Genomic DNA, 21,880 nt, shown 5'->3' on the forward strand with positions numbered 1-21,880 from the left:
GATGCAGTCCTAGGTAAACTGTGTAAGTACAAGTTTTATTTGGTATGCTTAATGGTATCAATATAAAAACTTCTGAAGATACCATTCATATCAGGTAAAAAAAAAAAGGAACTGAATCCACAGATACGTGAAATAAAGAATTCCATTTCATTGCCCTGAGTGCTCAGTGGAGAGAGATTAGAAAAATATGTCATTGTCCACTCTTGTCTAAAGAGGGACAGAAATAAGTGCTGGTGTTCAAGAGGGAGAGATACTCCTTGAAACATTAAAAATCCAAGAAGCCATTTTCTTTCCAGCCTAATAGATGTGTTTGATTAATATACACTAAAAATCTTGATATTAGCCATAGATTTTAAGGATTTTAGGCACTTTTGGAAATGCACTTCAATGTATTTGTAGTTTGAACAGGCTCTGCAGTCCTCAGTTGGGGAAAGACAGTCCTTCATATTCAGAGTGACTGTAATGTTTGGAACTCCAGAATGTACACTTGCTGTACATCCACATGTTCCCTGTCATGGACTAAAAAACTGGAAAGTCAAATGATGAAGTAATTCTACCCTCAGCAATGTACCATTAATATTTTAGTATACTAGAGGAAATAACTGGATTTGGAATGGTTAGCGCAACATGCTACTCTAGCGTGGCTGAACAACCGCACTCAAAAAGCTACGCTGTCTATATGCCTACTTCTCTGAACCCTGTCTAATGTCATTGTACCATGACCCAAGTTCTGCACATACTTATTGACTGGCAGTTACAGAAACACTTTAAGACAAAATCTGATGTCATTTGGCAACATACACTGATGGCTATCAAGCTATGATATCTCATGTGACTCCTATTTCTTTGGATAAAAAAAAAAAAATAGGGCTACTTTTTCCCCAAATCTGTCTCATTACAGCATACAATGCCAGAGGGACACTCCATGTTCAACTCCAAGCTTATCTGTCTAAGTAACCTAACTCAAAGCATACCCACAAATATTTTTTAAAACTGTATGAAAACAATGCTAAGCGATTTTTCTAAATTCAAAGGGTAGGATTCAGGCAATCACAAACCCAGAAGCATTTAACTGGTGACTTTTGCATCCAGTCCCTCTGCATGCTCTAGCCTGAAAAGCAGACAGTGTGGAAATGGTGGAACTTGCTACGCACATCCGAAGGATATGCTAGACCTCGTACGTGCAGAAAGGAATTCTTCTGTTCTACACCACCATAACATTTTATATCCTGACTCCACTGCAGCCAAAAAGCAAGTCAAGACAAAATTCCCTTTGCCAGTAAACCTGAAATTCCATCCAGCAGATGCCAGCAGCAAGCCTTTCACACCCGCCTTCAGGTTACACACTTTTCTGTAGTTCCTTCCAGGGCATTTACTGAACTCAGTTTAAACAAAAAACTAGAAGACAAAGTCACTGACATATAAATCAAGAAGGAAACATCTGTATTAAAAGAATCAATGAACATTTCCATTGCAAAGGTGATTATGTGGGAGGCCTTTTGTCTTTTTAAGAATCCTTGTCTTCCACCTTTTGACTCTTAAGCTGAAAGATGCTATTTAAAGTACTGTTTCAGCATATAACTTCTATTTCTTTATGCCTTGTTTTCTTAGATCTGCTGCTACCTTTTATTGCTAAGTTTTTAGATTTGTCATGCTGCTATATAACTCTGAAATGTGGAAATTCTGTAGTAACAAGTGTTATACCACTGAACTGAAGTGTGGCATTATAGTCCCATCATTACCAAGTCATGATGGGCTCAGTTTTGTACATGCTCCAGACCCTTCACTCCACTGAAACTGAAGTGAAAGTCTATAAATGACCAAAAATTCCTATATTACTTTTCGCATTCAGAAGAGAATCTTCCTGATTCATGTTTTATTAATCCACATAACTGACAACTCTTATACAGTGCACTGAATTTTGCACCACTTCACAGCAAATGTATTTGTAGTAAAACTAGGTATCAGTTTACTAAAAAAGCATCAGTGAGACTTCACAGGCTCCTTGCTGTGAACAGGGGGTCAGATTCTCCCAAAAGTCTCTGCTGGTGTGAACTGGTATAGTTTGACTGAAACCATGTTTTGCTGAAACCTGTTGCTAGACAGAATTTCAGGCCAGCTCAGAGTGTAACAAATCAACAGAACTGGAGCAATATGCATCAACAGCAAATTTTGTCTAGGGAATATACAGCAATCCAAGAGGTTTTTTAATCCAATCTGAATGTCTCATATTGTCTATACCCATAAAAAACCCCTGTAATACCCAGTAAATCCTATGGCCAGAATTTCTTGAAGGAAAGAGCTTACTCCCTTTCTGTTGAAGGAGAGAGGAGAGTGCTCTCACAGAAAGCCTTGTACAGCCTACATACACAGAATTATTCCCATGGTTCTTGGGGAGTCACTGTGTAGGTACACCGATACTTTTGGGGGCTTCCAGAAAGGCTCATAAGTAGAAACGAAGTCAATCACTCTTAGTGAGTAAGAGTCAATATTCAAGTAGCTAACACTTTTGCTATGGCAGACCAAACACACTTTTTTATCTTCATGGGAAGACTTTGCTGAAAAAAGTATGTTACTGAGGATTTTGTTGTGGCAGGCAGTGCAACATTGAGGACTACTCTATAATGCCACCTATCACAGCCTAAATTGCTCATCCCAGTAGCCTATCTTTAGTTTCTAGAGAGGAAGATGGTCCTCCAGAGGATCCTTCAGAGAAGGTCTAACCTGGATGGCATTTCAGAAGAGCCTCCAGCAATGGCACAGTGTTTTTCTACCCCAGTAAATATACACACACAGGTTTAGGTGTAGCAGTAGCCTCACAATCAGCTACACAAGGTCTGTTGAAACCTTTAAATAGCATCAAGTCCACATGCTCAATCCCCTGAGAGTCCTGCTTGAATACATGCATTAGTGACATTCATTATACAAAAGGGGGAGAATTTGTCCAGTGCCCTTAAATTCAAAGAATTCTGGTAGTTCATTTTGTTTAAAAAATTCTCATTCCAAATTTTAATCTGTAATTAGCTGTTGTAAATCTTCAGGTTAAACTTATAATTTAAATTCAAGAGACTTTAAAACTGTCTGGACAAATTAGATATGTACTTAGGATACTGGCACTTCTCCAAGACAAACAGTGTCTGTTATTATCAACAGTGCTAATGTTACCAGAATAACTAGGAAGCTTTACAAATCAGCATGACAAATTAAAAAGAGGAAAAACGAAAATCTCCAAAGGCAAGGACTTTTTAGCGCTCATTTAAATTTAATCTTCATGGCTAGATTTGTTTCCATAAACATACATTTGTTGTAATTAGCTACCAAGACTGGAGCTTAATGAGTTTAATAAATATTTCAGGCTGTTAAGAGATGGAAGTGGCACTGTGATGACTGGAGATTTTCTGCAGTTCAATGAAACATAAATGAAGAGTAGAAATTAATAATTAAAAGAGAATTCGAATGACTGAATCACACATTTCCTGAGGGCACCATCCAACTCTCTGTGGAGTGGAAAAAGTTATTAGGAACTGGGCATGGACCATAAGCTTCTAAACAATTGTCCAGCACAAGAACAGAAGATCAGTCTGCTGGAAGTATCCATTAAGGAAACCTGAACAATTACACACAATGCAGACAGAATGTTTTCCCCGAACAGGAGATTGAAGAGTGCAGTGGAGGTATTGCTATTTGCTTCAAAACTGTTTTCACTGCAACCCCCGTGAATATCAGAGAGTTTGATGACCCCCTATGAGGAAACAAGTAACAGGAGCCACATGCAGAATTACAGGGTTCATAAATCTTCAGACAACACCCCTCTTCATTTAGACTTCTGGCTGATAAAATATCCTCTCCCCCTTTTTTGTTCTTTTATTTTAGAATATTTGGTTTTGAGATGTTATAAGAAACATTAATTTTCACACTGTTTGGATTTTGTAGTCTTGAGTACAGATGTAAGTATGTTTCACTTGTATGTAATCTGGGGGCTAGTTACTAACAGATTTATAACACCTGTCACTATCCAAATATCCATGTTACCAGAATGCAGAGAAGGCAGAGGCACCATTCCAGTCCTAACTCTAGCATTTCACATCAAATCAGACGTATGACAGCTGTCTTAAAAATCATGAGAGAAGTGTACAAGTCATTAAATCATTAGGTACTCATGTTTGCATGAGGGTTTGTGCAGCACAAGTCAGTTGTGCACATGTTATTTGCTTTAGTTTTTCATAGACTTTAGCCTTTCTTTTACAACTACAAGATGGAAACTTCTTTTTTTAGACGAAAAGTAATATTCTTAAATGACCACATAATTTCAAGGAACATGGGACATTACCTCCTCCATACTACCATCACTAAAGTTGATAATAAGCATCAAATCTTGGACCTAAAAAGCAAAATTTTGGAATTTGGAACTTCCTTTTAGGACTGACTGACTATTCTTAGAGCAGGGACAATTTTTGCTTTCAGATGATGAAATCACTCTTCAAAGAAACAAATTAAATGGTGCTTGTTGTGAAGATTCTAGCTCATATGCTGTCTTCAGATGCCTGTGGCTAGAGATACTTCTTAAAACCAGCCAAGGAAAATTCACTTCCATAATCTTGGAGCAAGTACTAAACCAGACCTTGCAGCTTGATGTAGAGTGTTTGCCCAGGCTCTTGAGAACCTCATGATTTGTGTTCATGGAAGATAATATATGGATAATCTAGTCCATACTGTATAATAATTCACTACTTCAAAGGAAACAGAGAACTGTGCATTTATCAGATAACTGTAATGTCATGAAAGGCTGAAGAATATAAGAATAAGATTAAACTACAGAGATAGAAAGTTAAGTATTTAAATGTTAATGTGGAAACACTTGCTACATACCATAAAATACATACAAAATCTTAAAATAGAAGAACATGCTAACGATGCAGAACTGACTTCAGGCCCATTCTTAACTGTTATTTCAGTATTTGATCATAGGTTATCATTCAATAAAAAGGTGCAATCTAGCAAGCAGATAAAATTTTGAAATGAGGCTTTGGAGAACTATCCATTACTTTGATTACCAACACATACTAAAGTTGCTACTTCAATGTGGAGTGCAAATGTCATGTCAAAGGACACTGGTGAGGCTTTTCCTTTTCTTCCTCTCTGGCTCTTTAAATTAGAATGTTAAATTAGCCTGACTCACAAACCAGACAGAACAGGTAAACAATCTAAACTTTTGTTTACTGCTGGGATTTTTCCTTATTTCACTCCATCTTTCTCCATTTTATTCAGTGGGCCTGCAAATGAAGCATTGTCAAACTTGTTTTCCTCGTTTGACTCATGGCTCATTTCTTATGCAGATGCAGAAGAGGGGGAAGGGGGATTTCTACATGGGTTCAGCATGTCCTAAATTATCCTTTTTTTATTTAGTTCAGACAGGCACTTCCACTGGTTAAAATACTTTGCTGAGTACATATGTCTCAAGAAATACAGCAACATGTTAACTATGAGTATACCAACCACAAAAATCAGCTTATCTCAAGCTGTTCATAAAGACAAGAAATAAATATAATGAATGACGAAATTAGGAACCAGATGTCATCACTTTGTAATACTCTCGCCCCATGTATTTTCATAATTTCATGTGGTTATGTCACAGAACTCTTTAATGATTGTACAAGTTGTGTGTCATGAGGTGGAAAGATTTAAAATTACTAAAAAAAAATTGGTATGTTTTTTCTTTCTTTTTTCCTCATGAATTTGACAAGTTTCTCATGGTCCTATTAACAGAGGGCTCAGTAGTTGAAAGTTGCTAAACAGTATATTCCAAAGAATATGAACATGGTTCAAATAATATAGATTAATAAAAAAGAAATCATAACTGCAAATAAAGAAAGCTAAACAGAAACATGTTTGACATTTTGCAAATAAGTCTTCAAAAATCAAGCCCCATGAAAGTATATTCTCATGCACTCAAGTGGAAAAATGTGATCTCAAACCAAATGTTTATTTTTCAAACAAAGGAAGAAGTAACCAGTCCATTTTATTCCAATGTCTTCATTGCGGTCTAATTAATCAAATCAAAATGAAAAAAAAAAAAATTGTAACAATTTGCCAAACACATAAAAGAGATGTCTGGTGCTGATGATTAAACAAACAACTCCCCCAAACAGTCTGAATAGTTTCTAGAGGAAAGAATTTTAGGGGCTTTTGAGCTTTCTGAACTTTTTCTCATAAGTTGTTTTCAAAAGATCAAATACAAATTTACCATTTATCAATCATATTACATACAAGAATTGGGGGTGTCTTTGAAATTCTCTTCACTTGAATTTCTGCGTCTATTTTAAAAAAAAAAAGGTCTCTGGATTTTTTTTCTTCTAGAAAAGGCCCCATTTATGAATAGCTCCACTAAAATATATACGACTACAAAAACGAGCACAGATGCAGGTGCTTGGTACATCATTTATAACATGCATTCCTGCTGAACTCAAGCAAGTAATTTCTATTCATCTCTCAAGTAAAAAGCAAATACCAATACTTTTATGAAATACCTTCATTTTAAGAATTCAGAGTTTGACAGATGCTTGTTTCTTGCCACATTTCCGGCAGCTTGCCACGGGCAGCCTTAGTGCCTGATGGCAACTTACTTACATCATTTTACACCCACAATAACAGTTTTTTCCAGTGAAATTCTCTATTTTTATATTCATGTCATGTTTATGCTCCTACATCACAGACATGTGGCTCAGAAACATCACTGAACAGGTTTCCTAGAGCTGAAAACTATATCTATCAGTTACCAAATATAAAATATCCCTGATTCAGAAATAAATGTCAATAAATAATGAAGAAATCACTGTTATTTTGCTAAATGGCAAGGGGTTTTAGCTTATTCACTCCAACCAGAGATATAGAGGAAAATTCATATCAAGTATAAACAAATTGGAGGTTGTACCTCAGAATAATAAAAAGAATGTGCAGGCAAAACTTCTTGAACACTACAGCCACATGTTCCCACTCAGAGACATTATGTGAACCAACACACCGGGAATTTTAACCACAGCCTCTTTGTGCCCATACACAATATTTTAAGGCCAATTAATCTGTGTGTTCACACACCCTATGTGTGGTCTCCTCTCCGGTCCAACCACATTGCTGATTGCTGGTGCTGTGAATACATTTTCTCTGCCAGGCCAAAATAATGCACTGACTCTGTAGTAAGGCTGTTACACTGGTGCTTTCCACATGGAACCAGTTCATGCAGAGAAACAGGAGTTTCATCGCCTTCTGCACCAGAGTGGACTTCACCTGTTTTGAAAACTGGTAATACCCAATGTCAGAGAAAATAATTTTGACATGCTGTGGCTGCTTCTCTGTAACTGTAGCTACTGTGTTTCAACCAGAGAAGAGTGTAAAATGTTTTTCTACTGCTTTACTTAATTTCAGCCTCTATAGAAAATAGGTCAGAGCTCTAAGCCATCTTTGTGCGTTCTTAATAACCAAAATCCAATGGAAATTTGCACACTTACAAACAAAAACCAGTCTCAATGTCAAAAGAAATTTTCAGCAAGACCTGACAGTCAACTTAAAGGACTAATACATGAAGAGAATATAGATGTGTATCTGGGGGGCATGTGCAGATAGCTATTATAAACAGTAGCATATACTGAAAAATGAGATATGTAGTCCTGTATGTTTGAAGTACTAATAAGTTATTGTTGTACAGGGAAAATACATTTCTGATAACATAGCTCTTATGTGTCACTTTCCTATGTACAGCAACACAATGAGTTATCTTAGTGATAAATATCACCTCTGTCAGAGAACCTGACACCGAATTATTCATATTTATGGTCTGCTTAATAATAATTGTGAATGTCATCTTTCAGTGAGTAAATTGAGTATTCCCCATATTTCCAGCCTAGCAGGGGATCCTTTACTAATACTGATTACTATTACCATCTATTCCACTGTATGATCACAATACTGCCATGTCCATCCTGCAGGACCCAGAAGACAGTCCATTCCCAAAGGACATGTTACAGACGAGTCTTTCTCAAGAGAGTTGAACATTAGGGTAGCAAACAAATCAGTTGAAAGAGGTTCAATTGCTTAAATAATTAGTTGTTCATCTCAGCACAGTACAATCTTTAAGGATCTGAAGAGTTGATTAATTTCTTAAATGAAAATCCCCATTAAACTCCAAGAGATTTGCCCAGGCTACTTTGCAGCTTTAGGTTTTGCACACAAGGTTTTGAAAATTTCACTTTTTGAGTATAAAAAGAAAAAAGGCTTTTGAAAATTGACTTCCTACCCAGCTGGCTGACACAACCTGAAATCCACCTGTCCACAAAGGATTTTCAAAAAACAATGGGAGCAAGGAATGGTGTTGAGTGGATCTATTGTTGCAACCTACAAGCATATAAAGATTTTAACAGTCTATTTGTGTTCTTATTGTAAAATAGAGTTGTCCTTAACCGCTATGGAAAGAAAAGCTTCCTGACTAAGGGAACTGTTGTCAGTATTACATCATTGCCTTCACCCAGGCTACAGTCTTCTGTTGCTTTTACTGAGTTTTAAAGGTCATTGATCCTTTAGTAAATTACCAGAGGCCACTGAAACCAGTAGGGGTCTTTTCCATTCACTCACACACTTGTTAGATTAGGCTCGTACATATTCCCTTGCTGTAACATGGTACCCTGATACTATCCAGAGAATTAAGTCTCCCTCTGTCCATCCATGGTACCAAGACAAGCCTGTTGAACTACCTGTCAGAGAACCCACTCCCTGGTAGCAATGGGAGGAACACTCAGAACATGCACTCTAGTGTTTCTCTGACTCACCTTGGAGTTGGATGTCATGGCATGCTGACTGTGGTTTGGGATCAGTGCATCGTATCGCCCCAAAGAAAGAACAAACATTTTACTGTTCTTGCAGTTACAGCTATGGAGCTTTACCAAGGAATAATTTTTCATCTCACTAAGGTCTTCAGTTCTATTATTATTATTGCTTTTGAACGAAAAATGTCTCCTTTAATCAATATGGTTATAGTTTTCTTTCTGCCATCTATTGAAGTCAGTAAAGTATCTCCATTACAGCCTGACCAAAAGGACATTTCCTCTCAAAAGAAAAGAGCAGCATGTTTCATGAAACAATTTATTTAAAGAACATCTGCTTGAATTTTCAGAACGTTGCTGTAGGATATGGTTACACTGAACTGTAAGACAAAAATGTCTGGTTTTACTGTGTTCCATATCTCAGTTATTAAGTCAATTTTACAGGACCACTTATGTAGGCTGAAATTTTTCCTAATAAATCATTAGAGGATATTTAGGCCTCTCTCTCAGTTTGTGGTCTTTGTTTGTTTTCCAGTAACCACAAAACATCTGAACTAAATTATCTAGCAAATTTGATTACTTGTATTCCAGAAGTTGTACATCTTCAAGATATGTGAATGTCATTGCAACATCAGCAACCTCATGTTCTGACTGCATTTATATCACTCGGTTCCTCTTTCATTGCATTGCTGTCACATAGGTGTTAAATCATATACAAGCAATATTATACAGCTTCAACTTTTTCTAAAGTTGAATATATAAATTTTTTAAAATATTTATGCTTGGATCACATCACATGCCCTGTTTGACCTTTTTTAGCCATGACCCACTGCCCCTGCAGCTAATGAAGAAGAAACAAGCTGGCATCTTGCATAATGGTATAGGCTATGTGGTTTGAGGACAAAGGGTTCTGAAACAGGGTTTGTGACAACACCCAGGTGACTATTTCATCCATTGCAACAAATTCTTTAATGAAATAGAAACAATTGAGTTTGAAAGTGTCTGAATGTTCCATTTGGATATGCCTTACCTTAGAAAGATTTATTTAAGATTTTTATTTAAAGTTTTGAAACAACTTTTGGCAAAAACTCCATGTATTTTTCAGAATTTAGATTCTTCAAAATAATGAACAGCCTATGTTTCCATCTTGATCCAAAGTGTTTCTTTTCTACACAATCTCAATATTTTTTCAAGTTAAGGTGTTTATGTTTCAATCATCAGCTGTGTTTTGTTTGTTTGCATGTTTTGTTGCAGCCATGGTGTAAATGAACTTAGCACAGAAGAGATGGTAGATGCCTCAGTATGGGATGACAGACAGCAAGAACTAGTCCCCCTTTATTTACTAAAATTATGTCTTCATTTAGACAATACACTTTTTTTGACAACTGAAAGCAAAAGTAAAAAAAAAAAAATTCCAAAGATGATACAGTAACTCTTAATTTTCTTTAACAATATGAGAAACCAATTTTTTTCTTTTTTTTTTTGCTTTTGCTGCTTAAAAGTGAGCTCTAATTTTATGTAAAAACTCTTAAATCCAAACCCAAAATAATAATTTAAAAATGGCTTAAGCCACTGAAAAGCAAGTGTAACCCATGAAATGCATTGGCTATAACCTGGGAGGTGTCTTTCCATGTTAGCATTCTTCAGCACAGGGAATACAAAAGTTAATTAAATTAGATATTAAATTAAGCATAGTTTTGACACAATACAGTTCACTGGAATTTTATACAATAAGCTCCCGGAATTAGTCAGGGTCAATAAAGAATTACTTCAGCAACCCCCCATGGTACAGACATTGTCTCATCAGGCAAGATAAGAATGTACCACACATTCCACTATTCAAACTGGGCTTTTAAATGTTCAGATTTTTTGGGTGGGTGACGGAGAGAAAGAAAGGAAAATGAACAGACTTTCAGCAAAGAGTTTGATATAACATAATAGGAGCAAAGAGTCTTTCTACTCTGCATTGCTCCCCTGGCCTGCGTGAGCAGACAAGGAGGCTTTCAGGCGCTCCATTTGTGTCGCACTCCAAGCTACATTCCACATTTCCTTGCTTTGGGCACCATCTGTAGTGTGCATATTCCTTCAGGACGCCAAACATCCCTGGGAAAACAACAGCAAAACCCCAAACATACACAATACGCAGCCCATTCTCACACAGTAGAAGCCTCAGTTGGAAAATCTAGACAATAAAAGCTTTAAATAAAAAATATTATCTCTAGGCTGAACTGTATTTTCCTGGTCCCCTTGAGAATTTTTCTCTTGTTTGTGGCTTTGTTTTTTGCCAGTGGGTACCCTGCTTCCCTGTTGTTCGAGGTAAAGAAATCTATAATGATGTCTCTTTCTCCATTAAAATGTCCCTGCAAATGACTAGAGATAAATTCACAGGATTTTTAAAAGCCTCAGTGGATGCAAAGTTGGAAAACTGAAGTGTTTTACTGCTACACTAAGAATATTACACAATGTCAGTAAACCTAATGAATCTTAGTACAAAGCATACAGGTTGGTTCATTGCAACACAGCTTGCCTGCAAGCAACAACTTTGTCTTTACTGATCTCCTGCCTATGCCAGACAGAGGTGCAGGGGGAGGTTTGCTTCCCACATCTCCAATGTTTGCAGAGGCTTCAGTAGCAGTGTGTTATTTTTCCACACACGTTTGCCAGCTGTCTGTCTTATCTTACAGGTCACTCAGGGCTTTCAGGGTAAGGGAATGTTCCTACAGAGGAAGATGGTGAAAGCAAGCAGTGTGACACCCTTCCTTAATGTACCTCCATTTTCAAGCTGTTCCAGAGATGAACTGCTGAGCATTGAATACACTAGTCATCAAGTCCACGTCCAGTGGTTTGTTATTACCAAGCCTCAAGCAATGCTCCATTCTGTGAGAAGTGAAATTCCTGCATTTTACATGCATTCAGTTTTGTTAGTATTTAATGTTTACTGTCTACAAATTGTCTAACTTGTGCCTTGTGGCAAGTCAGGCCTGAGCTTTCATGGGTCACCATGAGACGGTATTATGGCCTAATAGGAGTTTTCTTCAGAATGGCACCAGACTGTGGAACTGCTTAAAAGTGGAGTTTGGGGAGTAGCCGGAGAATATTGCATTAGGCCTCAGTTATTCTGTGCTATCTGGGAAGCAGCAGCAAAGCGTGTGGATCTCATCTAGCAGATCCATGAGAATCTGGAGATATTCAACCTGCCCCCTCCCAAGTCATACTCTTTAATTATGGCTCTATTTTTAAGGCTCCATCTCCTTAGTTGTCTTGTAGAAGAACATGATCAGGATCTTAGTTCCTTCATTTGCTCCTCTGAGTTATCATTTATATCAGCTTTTTCATGCTCACAAAAATAAAGATATCTCACAAAACAGTACAAGATAACCAGACCTCAGCAAGGGAGTATGTATTTGATACAAAAGAAGTGCACAGTTTACAGATGAGTATACTTTTAACATCCAGGATCTGTGTGGTTTTGCTCTTCTCTTTTTATGGGTGCACATTTTAAATAATGCTTCAGAAGACTGACCTTTTGCTGAAGAGACATAAACCTGGGGTGAGAAGTATTAGGGGAAAAGGAGTAATAAAAATCTTTATTAAATTTTACTTCTGTTGCTAACAAAGGTGAGTACGCATGAGAAAGTGCCTGCATGTAGTTCTGTCCATTGCGTCCCCAAAGCTGAGCTTCACATTGCATTTAATTCTGAAAGAAGTAAGGCCAAGGAAAGGCAAAGATATGTTTTACTTTGTTGTGCATTTGGTCTGGCTAAAGCAGTAACAGCCTCACAGAAGAAACCCAGCCCAATTGCTGCAGACATGGTTCTCTGTTTACATGTCTTATATGAACATTAGGGGATTGCTTTATTAGATTTTCACAGAGTTCACAATAGTCCAGCTCTGAAGCCCACCAACATTGGAATTTTTGTTTTTCAACTTGCACCAGGTTTTCCTCCTCTTTGACTTGTACGGACTTGTACTTTGTTGTTTTGGTTGGTCAGGAAAAGTATGAGAGGATTTCACAGGGAAACTTAAGAAGGTCTCAAGAATCTTTGGTTTCAAAGCTATTAGTAGGACAGTTCTATTGAATTTTTGGGTGGCTCCAGGCTTAGAGCCCTCCTGTAGTAGGCACCCTATGGTACATTACTGCGTGCTTCCAATGAACTAGTAGGAGGTAATTTGTTTTTTTTTAATATGATACAAATAGTTTTTATTAAAGAAAATACAACTGTAGAAAGGGATGCTGTCTTGTGATGATTAAAGGATCTTTAACCTGTTCAGTGTCACTACTAAACTGAGGCTGAACAATGTATGAACATCTTCTACCGCTATTAATTAATTGCTGCATTTTAGGTTTGATATGGGACGGGAGAGATCACTATAACATATCTCAGGGACACATTTTTCTTTCAGGACCTCTAACATGCTTGTTATATCTACCCATCAAGTACTTTGTTATATTTAAATTATAAACTCTTTGGTCTGGGACCATACCTTTCCATAGGTTTCCACAGTGCTTAATGTAACAAGCCCCTACCTTCAGGGAGTTCTGCAGTGCAAATTAATGATGTCAAGTCTCCCAAAACCTATATACAAAAGGACATTAAGTTTGTGAAGTAAGGATTCAACAACCAGGAGGTACCAGAATTAAAGTTTCCTCTGCAATTGGCTATGCAGTCTTAATTTGGCATGCATGCAGGCATGTATTATGGTACAGACTCTCATTATACAGCCATATGCCTTGTACAGGAACAGGCAATGCTCACTACTGCTATTGAGTATTTTATTTCATTCTTCTCCTTCACTGCAGAACCTCCTGCATTCATTCGCTGCTGCATCTCATCAGACTCATGAATCTTCCATAATTGCCAAATGTGCGATCTTGTTTTAGTTGCCTGGTTTAAGAAGCATAGGGCTTGACTTTTTAAAGCAGTTACAATGTATAGCACATTTCTACTCAGAATAGATGTCAGTGCAATAGAAATCTTGCGACATCTGCAAACCAGAAACATTAGCTTAGATGTCTCGAGTTGGATCCCCAGAAAATGAGAAGCACAGCATTACCACCTCCAAAACCTTGGTTTAAATCACTTGCTTTTACAAACTACATAGAAGTGTCTGCCAAACATATAGTTCACCAGACATATATTTCACTACACAAGCACTGATGTGGCTTAATACTTGAATCCTCTGCCCCTTTTACTGTAGCCCCAACACGTCTCCTCAGAGATCTCTTTGAGCTGTCAGTTATTTAGCAACTTCTTCTCAGGGCTAAAAGCTTGTTTTAGCCTGTGTAAACTGAGCACCTGAAGATAGGCACAGTTCTCATTAGACTTCCATCTGGGAAGAGAATTTGGCACACATTTACTGCCTTGCCAGGGTCTTCAAAGGGAGTCCCTGTGTGATCCTGCCAGGTTCCTAAACTGAATAGTTTGGCAAAACATGGCCTTAGATCATGCTATGTCACATACCTGTGGTGGGGTCCAGCTACAGCCTCAGTAATAAAACTCACTGCAGCACCCAAGGAGATTAATTTCTCATAATTGTCTACCACGCAAAATGCACAGGAGTCCCCTTTGTTCACCAGAGACTGATCTTTCATAATCTCCATTGATCTAGGACTTTGCTTGTATCGTTGACTTCTTTGACATGATTTTGCCTACTTGCTGTACTCCTCCTTGCTGTTTTAGGCTGTGAAGGGTGCGTAATGATCATGTTGTTATCTTACGGCAAGGTCCACAGAGCAGTGATCTCCTCCTATTCTTCCCTAATCAGCCTCGAGACATAATTAACAGTTCCCTTCCCCACAGTGAGTGTACCATGTAAAAGCAGCATGACACCTAGCCGGTCCACTATAGAGTCTCACCCTCACAAACATTTTTCTTTGCTCACTTTTTTTCCCCTTGAGCTCTATTTTATCCAAATCTGTGAAGCTCACTGCCACCTTTGAGGACAAGGAGCAAAAAATCCCAGTAACAAACTACCTGGACTACCTAAGCTTGCAAAAATAAAACATAAGGACCAAACAGTGCTTGTGTTTTAAAATTTACTGATATTGGGACGAAGATTCACTCTCCCCTTAAGGAGACAGAGATAAGAGTGACTTCCCCTGAAATTCCTGTATTAATTAAAAAGAAAATAGTGCTTCCCTGGAACAAATCCCTCATGTTACTTTCTAATCATCAGTTTACAAGTACAGATTCTAAAGCAAAACACCTGTGGGTGGTTCTGAGATCATTAACAAGATATGAATCTTTTAATAAATAATCTCATGGGTATGGCATCTTAGGAAGACAGGTACCAATTTCTACATTATTTTAAAGCCTGCTGTGCAGTTAGGCTGGATGCCAGTGCTGAAAAAGAACAGCCTGAATCTTGGCATGGCAAACCTCCAGCGGGCAGCTTTAGTCTGAGAGTGGTCATATTGTGCTCTTCCATGGCACTGTTCTGCAGAAGCTATCAGAAGAAGAGGCCCGTATCTGGTAGTACAGCATTAGTGATGTGTAAATCCAAGGGTTTTCATGCTGTCAGTTAAAGCCTACTTAACACAGACTGTGTGCGCAGCATGTAAAATAATCTAAGGGTACACACAGTCTCTAAGGGTGTGTATGTCTGTGGTGGCAGCAACAGGAGGAAGAACTTGCAGGGGGACCATAATTCTGTATATGCTTTCCCTGCTGGAATGGCTGTAAGTGATGGGTGATCTCTGAGGTGGCTGAATTCAGTGCCTTTCTGACTGGAATGATAATGCCATCAGGAAGATAACAAACAAGATGAAGCATCCAAAATGTCTTATTAGCCTTTGATGGATGTGAGGAGCTGCCAGCAGAAGCAAAATATATACGAACTGCATTTCAGCTGCTTTGTGTATGAAAGTGCAGTGCTGGAGCAATGTGGAGGGTGTGCACACATTAATTCTCCTTCCATGTGGCAGAGTAGGTGGAAAAAAAAGCCAGGAGGAAGAATTATAGTAGTCTCCCTTTTATTGTTGTGATTTTATTTGTAGTCAGCTTTGTCCTTTCAGTCAGTTATTTACAATTCTGTTGTTTGTTCTATTTATTGTTACAGGATCACACACTTGGCCCACAAAGTCAGCGTATTTTGCACAAGGATTGTATCATTTTGATGTTTCTTTTAGCAGGTTTTTTTTCTATTCTAATCTGCTTGCTCTGGCTATCTGGTTTGAATAGCTAATATAGAGTTTATTCTGTTGGACAGTAGCACAAGGTTTAGGACAGCTTATTGGGGTGTATTACAATGAAAAAGACCTCAAACGACTTAAGAAAGAGGCTTTGTGTGTTCCCTGCCCCAGCTGACTTGACTGTTGGTTAGGACAGCAGCACAGCACGTGGTCAGACTCCTTCTCTGCCTCTCATTCTCTTCTCTGAGACCACGCTAGCTCTATATTGCTCAGCACAAGTGTTCATTTGTTTATGCTATCCTCCTCGCCTCTACCCTGGGAATATATACAATGGAAGAGAAGTACTTTGACCTGTTTTTACACTTCACAGTATTCTGGCATCAGCCAACCTTTCATGTGTAGCTGCTATGGTTAAAATAATAGTCATACTAGCACCTCCCCAGCGAAAAGATGTAACGAAGTGCTGGTACTGTAAGGTATGCAGTCCCCATGCTGATGCCCCTGCCAACCCCAGCTGTTAAAGCCACCACGAGCCAACACAAGATAATCAGATTCTTTTTTTAAATATGATATGTGGAGCTCTCTCTGTCCTCTGACTTTTGAACTTCACAATTTTGCCCGCTATGGAAGGTAGAAATACAATCTGTTACACTCTCTTTTATTCTTTTAACACTGAGTGGAGATCTTCATTCACACTATTACAAAAGCTTTTTTCAAGGCAAACACTAATTCTGTGGTTTAATTCAAATACCGTAAGACTCAGAAATAGTGTGAGGCTTTAAAACTGAAGGAACTTGAGTTTCAAGGGACACATCACACAGAAATCATATGACTTGCAGCAGTCCTACATACTAGAAATAGAGAGCGCTCATTTTATCAATGGCAATCTAAGGCTTAAACTGTTAGTGTGCTCTCTTATTTTCTCAGCAGCTAGCAAGTACCTTCAAAATACTATTTCTATTATTTTGTGTTATTTGCGGCTATTTACATTCTTGTATCTTTTATATTTAATGGATCAAAAAAAAGTGGACCTGAACTCATTCTTATTGGCGAGTGAGTTGGTGCAACTGCCCTTACTGGGCTGCTCCACTGTCTTGGCTCCTTAAACATTGCACTAAAAGTGTATTTCCTCACACTAATCTTATCAGCCATATGTCTCTTCTCCTATGACACTATGTAACTGTTCAGTCCTTGGAAAACCAGTCATTTCTTACAGTGAGTGATTTAACCATTTTAGCCACATGCTCTCAAGATAATATCTTGAACAAGATGTGCAACTGATTTAGTTTAACAGTAAAGTATTCGTAAGGAAGTATTCAATAGTGAGGCATCACAGGAGCTGTCAGAGCAGAATAAAAGAAAGGATTAAATGCAACTCTGCTTATAAATATGTAGCTGAGCGATTTAGTTCAACATATTCTGTATCTATAGAGAATGCCTCAAATCAGATTCTTTTCACAGACCATACTCATGGTTCTGCTATGTCCACTTTTCATCACTTCAGCACTTGGCAGGACAGCACCTGGCAGGACTTTGTCTTAAAACTGGTGTTCATCTCAGGTAATTTACATCTCTCATTTGCAAATATCCTACTAGTTTGAGAGAGGACAGAAATAAAAATCATCTTACATTCTGGATAACTTTTTTTTTCCTTTTTCTTTGCAGCAAGCCTTAAAGGAAGAGTTTGTAGAAAGCATGACTGAAACCCATTTGAAAACAGTTTCTGCTGCAGGTGTTGCCATCCCATGGGAAGGAACCTATGTCAGGCATTCTTTTACCATCCCATATGATTATGTGACAAGCTTCTAAATGCATCTCTCACAGTCAACCCACAAATGCTGAAGCATGAGATAAGAAAGATTAGTTTAGCTGGGAGCAGATCTAACTTGAGGGTCTGCCTGTACACTACAGTCATTAGTTCTGCCAAACATACAGCACCAAAAAAGTCCTGCTACATTACCCAACATTATTACATTCACTGCATCTGTACATGCCAACATATTGCTTTTCATTGTAGGATTTCAGCAAAACAAACCCTTCAATAGGAAGAACACTGTAAGCCATGTGGCAATAAGGATTTACAGGGAAGTAAACTTGAAGGTTTAATGCAAGTAAGCAATACCTGCTTACTCTGTCTTATACAACTTTCTGACTGGCAATGAGGTTGGGTCTACACAGTATCTTCCTTGCTGAGAACAGAAGCAAAATATTAAGCCAATTCCCTTATGGCATGGTAAGATGCACTAGGTAAAGATCCAAGAGAATAAGCAGATTCCAACATTTACTGTAAATTTAACTTGACAAAAATGCAAATTATATGGTTGCTTAAGTTCAAGGGATTCAGACTGTGATCAATCTAATGAGAGCCCATGTAAAAGAGATCTGTCAATGGCATGGGGGTAATAAGGGTGGATATGCTTATTGGGGTTTTTGGTCAAGCAGCCATAAGTTAATCAGCAAACTTGAACGTGATTACTCCAGTGTAAAAGCTAGTGTAATCATTTTCAATGAGCTGTCATCAGTGTTTTCTTCTTTGCACTCATATCTGATATTCCCAAGTATTAACCTAGCCAATAGAGTCAAGACCCATCTGCCTTCTGCTTGGAAAGTGCCTGAATCTAACCCTGCAGTTTCCTAGCTCCTTCCTTTCTCCATCAGTCAGGGTTCCTGGCTCATTTATTTACCCTTGTCATCAAGAAAGCAGGATTGCTTTTCTAACATTTCATGGCCATCAGACAGACATCATGAATCTTGATGACTGCCAGAACAGAGAGACCTGTTTGTGCCCACAGCTGCAGGAGATGAACAGTGCTTGTAGACAAATCATGGCACTTGGTGACAAATGCTTCAATACCCAGCAGGTTTTCCCACTGGCCATCCCAATCCACAGTGCTACCACAGGAGCATATCTTCCTTATCATTAGATCAATCTTCAATTTTGCATTATAAATGATAGGGTCCTTATAACTGAATTAAGGATTATTTTATAGGCTTAGAAACTGGGATGATCTGTGAAACATATTTTTCAATGCAAAATGCTTTAATACCTATAGAATGCCTTCTTTGATGAAAGATTTTAGCTATATGCTCTCTACTGAAACATTTGAAGCAGCAGCTCCTGGCAACAGTAATTGACAAGGCTTGTTATAAGGAATTTTAACTAAGCAGAATAAGAGATAATGATATGTGGTTAAGTAATTTAGGCAGGATATCAGAAGAAAATTCAGAGTGAGACCTACTAGACAATGACAATATTGTCCAAAGGAAGTGATAAAAGCCACATCACTTAAAATATTTAAAGCTGGTTTGTTTAAAGCTCCAGAGAGGATAATTATATTGAATCAATCTCCATTCACAGAGAATGAAATCAGCTTCTACTCAGGAGCATGAAATAAATTACTTAACTGGCCATTGTAGTCTCTGACTGAGGTGACTCCATGGTTTTTCTTCTCTTCGGGGGATGCTGCTTCACTCTATATGTTTGTTTTCAGAGAGGAAAAACACTTCTAGAAAGGAATTAATCTGGAAGCCTAGTTTAGATAGCCTCCCAAAACCACTGCTGTACTCCAGTGTATAGTACATGCAACGGTGTAGTAACGCTGTAAAATGAGTAAAATAAACTATCCCAGAGTATCACGGTTCTGCTAGATCCTGTACTCCTTACCAAAATGACCACTGTAAAACAAAAACTATTAATAATTTGTAACTGATTTTTACCTCATCTTCAGTTTTTACTGGAACACAAACAGTTCTTCCACATGTTGGCTTGTAAAACCCCGTTCTGCAATATTTGAGGGATTGTCTGTGGTATATTCTCCTTCAGCACATTGAATCAACTAATCTAAAAGTGGTTTTTGTTTTTCCATAATGTTGAGTCTCCGTTCTACTGTATGGATGATTACAAATTAGGATCCCTGTGTCATTAGAGCTCTAGGTCATATCATAAATCAAGCACTGATGGAAAATGTTGACAAAAGCGATTTATAAGTTTTCAACTCCGAGCCCCATCTAGATGTGCTCTGATTGTTTTGCAATTGTTCCTTGGAGGAAATATGTAAGAACATTCATAAGTGGGGCACCAGTGGGTTCCTGTCTGAAAACAATGAAAATTATAATTGCAGTACAGGAGCTGTCCTTATTCTGTAATAAGACTTTGTATTGAGGGCTCGTTTCCAAATGGAAGTTTTTGATGCAGACATCTGTTAATAAAATATTTACTACTAAACTTTGATATGGAAATAAACCAGCAAGTCTGATTAAGTCCTTAGGGCTAAGACAATCCTTAGGGCAAAAGGCAAAAACCAACCACCCTCCCAATCCTCAGTTTTAACTAAAATGTACAATTATACAATACTTTAGAGTTACATCAGTGTTTTGACTATAAGGCCATTTTCCAATGGATTTAAATGCCACATAGAAAAAAAGGATCAAAGTTTGCTACAGTGTGATCAAATGTTCTCAGTTTGATGTGTATCCATCCAAATAAATGTCTGTTCCTTATAATTTAGTTAATATATATTCCTAATTCTAGAAAGACTTAGGTTCATATTTAACTAAATCCTTGTAGCAATCCACTGATCATAATGAGATTATCCACAGTTTATTGACTTAAGCCTACAGCAATGGAAAATTAATTTTTTGCGCCAATATATTTGTATGTTATATGAAAATATTTAGGACAGCAGTCTGACTTTTCTACAGCTTATTTTTAAAATGATGCTAACTCATTTTGCACAATTCTTAGTGTTTGTGCATATGCAAACATATATCTTGATATATTCCCTTTTTAAGGAAAGATGTGTACACAAAAGGCAAAAACTATATAGGTATGTATCCAGGTACTTTTAACTTAACCACACAGCAATTAAATGCATACATACGTACAGACAGACATATTTATACATATGTATATACAGACTTACATATTTATGTATTCAAAAATATTTATATGTATGTCTGTATGTATATGTGTATACATACACATGCAAAAATGAATATAGTAAGATGCAGAGTAAGTGGAGAGGCAGAGCAATCTAATACCTTAGAATCCGTGTTTCAAATACATAAAACCACGGTATTAACATAGATTAATATTAGAAGGGATTAGGAAGAAAAAGAAACAGTGGATTATCATGAAAGATTTGAGACTAATAAGGAAGAATAAATAGCTGAAAATTGGAATACTTCCCCAGAAATTATGGGATCTTACTTATCCTCACTATCTTCTCCATGTCAATGACTGTGTAAGTTAAGAAATTCACATACAAACATTGCCATCAGTCACTATCAGTCAGTATTTCATTTTTGCAGAATAATCTAATTCTCCTATGCACAGATTTGTACTTCATACTTTACTACATCTTCATGTCCTTGTAGTACCACAAGTACAGTCTACTTCCTGACAAGATGAGATAGCTAATAAATGGTATGTCAGTAAAAAGAAAATAGTGTAGCAATTCCAGCTGTTTCACAAGCCACTTTCCACCTGGCCCATAACATTTCGTTCAGAAACGATTGGGATTAGCTATTCAGGCGGCATGCACTGCCCCAGCAGCCAGCTGGCTTCTCCTGTGTCCACAGATGAGCAGGTGGTTGGTCTGCAATAGGAGCAAGGGGCTGTGGAGAGTAACACATCACCTAACTCTGTGCCAGAGACAGGAACACACAAAGAGCAATCCTACCACCACTGCTCAAGAACTGGCCCCAAACCCTGGATTATTTTTCTCCACAGTATTAAAATAAACTCTCTCCAACACTTTTCTGCAATGTCAGTATGGTTGTGATACACCTAAGCATGGATATAACTAAATGATACACCTGGTATCAGCTATCTACGTGATCTTTCAGACATCAGTTTGTTCTGGAAACTACATATTACCAATCTGCCTGCAATGCAGCCTGTGCAACTCCACTGACTCCAGAAAAATTCCAAATA

The sequence above is a fragment of the Haliaeetus leucocephalus genome, unplaced genomic scaffold (assembly GCF_000737465.1).
Source record: "Haliaeetus leucocephalus isolate CR32 unplaced genomic scaffold, Haliaeetus_leucocephalus-4.0 Scaffold92, whole genome shotgun sequence".
Classification (NCBI taxonomy): Eukaryota; Metazoa; Chordata; class Aves; order Accipitriformes; family Accipitridae; genus Haliaeetus; species Haliaeetus leucocephalus.